A 2,960-nucleotide genomic window follows, 5' to 3' on the forward strand; every position below is an offset into this window, starting at 1 on the left:
AGACTTAGCATACATGTCCATACAGGAAGAGGGGCAGGGTATGAGTTTTTTCCCTTCGTGCCCTTCCAGTACAAATGCAGAGTTATGTCCTTGTCATCGTAAACAGGACGTCATCGGCTCTGAATTGTTTCCTGAAGATATGACTGAGTGGATCAATAGCACACAAAGCACATCTGTCGGAGCTCACACAAGTGATAGTATTCATCAGAAGAGGATGTGTGTGTGTGTGTGTGTGTGTGTGTGTGTGTGTGTGTGTGTGTGTGTGTGTGTGTGTGTGTGTGTTTACTGGATAGTGTCTACTGTATTTTGTTGGTCCAGATGATCAGATAACTTAATAATAATAAATCAGGAATACATTTTAAATAGAAATGTTTAAAAGCATGAAGTTATTCCTCAACTCTAAAATAATGTTCCAAGTGTGCAAATATTTTACTGTAATATATTTCTAATTTTTAAAATGATTACTTTGAAGCACAAAGTAAGGACTAACGATCACAGTCACGAACCTGCATGACATATTTACTGCTCTTACAAAAATGTACTACTGCTGGTCAAATATGTGCTATTTTTTAAATAGGAAAGAAAAAGAATTGAAGCTTCTTCCTCCGGTGTTATCTCATGGGTTTGTCCCTGGGGAAGCTCAGGATCAGGCAAATCCTGCAGCAACGGTGGAAAACGAGTTTTTCTCCTCTCCATATGGCAGCCATTTGTCTTAAGCAGTTCTGCCGGACATAATCTGAAAAAAAAGGAGCAGAACACACTAGGACGTGATCTCCAGAGGACTGGTGTCCTTCACATTCAAGAGAAGAGAGAGAGAGAGAGAGAGAGAGAGAGAGAGAGAGAGAGAGAGAGAGAGAGAGAGAGAGAGAGAGAGAGAGAGAGAGACTGCAAGTAATCTGTAACATACATGTCTGGAGAACTCATGTAGTCCTTAATAAAAACAAGCCCAGGAAACTAATTCCATCTGTTTGTTTGGAGTTCGTTCTGCACCGGAACTATCAGCAAATCACAAAATGACATCAACAAAAAAGATGTAATGATTTAGATGTAAATTTAAGGAGATGAGCATCAATCCAGTTTATCGTTTTAGTTCTGTGCTAAACTTCAGACGGTTGTGGGTTCAAATCCACCGATAAGCCCTTGAGACAAAGCCCCCAAAGGCTCTACAGTATGTGCTGGGATTATATTTTGTTTCTTTGGATAAAAATGCCAAGTCCATAAATGTAAACTTTTAGCTAGAAGCATTGATTCAGGGAAAAAAACTACTGAATAATGTACCACCCCTTTTATCTCTTTTTTCTTTATCCTCCTCTCTTTCAGCTTTCTCTCCACAGTCTGTTCCAGAACCTTCCATGTGTGCAAAAAGGATCATAATTAACATTTGCCCAATTCGCTAAGGGACACACATTCTAAACCCTTCCTTCCTGCTGCAAGTGGAATTCTCATTAAGTCGTAACTACTTTTCAAGAGCAACATTCCTGCTCCGAATGCCAGGTCTTTTCCAGCACACGCAGCAAAAATGAGTTCCTTAACTGTGATTGCAGTTCTTAATTACAGACTTTGACTTTGATCAGAAATGAAATCACTTAATAAAGTAAGTCAGAGGCGCGTGTCATGTCTCTTTAAGATGATTTGGAAGTCAGATAAAATAAAATAAATTAATTGTCATCTGTAAAACTTGAAACAATTCTTTTTCTTTTTCATTTTTTATGAATTTTATCAAGGGAGTGAAATTTGTTTGATTCCATCAGTTGAAATTTTAACATGCTCATTATTGTTGTGAATGAAATGGAGGCCAGGGATCTGTTGGAGGAACCTGATGCTCAGCTCCTCAGTGCTCCTCAGTGCTCCTCAGTGCTCCTCAGTGCTCCTCAGTGCTCCTCGGTGCTCCACAGTGCTCCACAGTGCTCCTCAGTGCTCCTCAGTGCTCCTCGGTGCTCCTCGGTGCTCCTCAGTGCTCCTCAGTGCTCCTCGGTGCTCCACAGTGCTCCACAGTGCTCCTCAGTGCTCCTCAGTGCTCCTTGGTGCTGGCCACGTCCTCACTCCTCTTACCTGACTGAATGGAGGAGACTGGCTTAATTAAGATTCAGCACTTCCCTGCTCTGCTGGCTCATTTAGTAATTTGTCTGGCTCCTTTCCTTTTTCCCTTTGGCCTGTAAACTGATCCTTCTACATAATTTGAACCCCCCCACCCTCACCCCCCGTTTCCCTGAAAGGTGGATGCTGATCCTGTAAGAACCACAAAGAGGAAAGCTGGAGGCACAAAATCTAAACACAGAAAGGAGAAACCCGCCTCTTCTAGTCGAAGGGTACAAACATACCCACATGTACGACGGAGCGTGTATAAAACCAGCACCGTCACAGCGAGCGAGCTGAAGATCGAAACATCAGATACGCCTTATCTGACTCATGTTAGCTTACTTTTATATTCTAATCTAAACACCGGTTCACAAAAATAAAGGCCAAACAATGTTGAACATCTTTTCCACAGACTGTGTTGGTTGATAACGAGGCAAACTTTGCAAAAAGTGATTGTATTCTGTTTTTCTCACGTTGGCTCTGGTCCCATGCTGACCAGCAGCTCACTGGTGCATGGGGATGACCGAGGGGCCAAACGGGGACCGGAGGCACGCTTCTAGACTTGTGGATGAGGCAGAAAATGCATTATGGACTGTAATGCTTGGCTGATCACACCCATTCAGGCCATGAGCTGCTTACAAAAGAAGCAGGGCTGAGTTCAAATAATACATCTGCTCCTCCCACCTGACCCTCACCCCTAACCCCCTCTCAGGCCTGTTTAGATGTTCATGAGGCACTATTGGTGTTAGGACAGAGTGTGTGAGCGTTGTTCTGGGTCTGGGGCTGTACCAGTGGTGAGCAGCAGGCCCACTTCCTGTCTTCTATAGAACATGCTGCTCAGTGCCAGGAAGTGAAGCTTAAAAGGCTGAAAGGATCGACAA

This window comes from Tachysurus fulvidraco, chromosome 21 (assembly GCF_022655615.1).
Source record: "Tachysurus fulvidraco isolate hzauxx_2018 chromosome 21, HZAU_PFXX_2.0, whole genome shotgun sequence".
Lineage (NCBI taxonomy): Eukaryota > Metazoa > Chordata > Actinopteri > Siluriformes > Bagridae > Tachysurus > Tachysurus fulvidraco.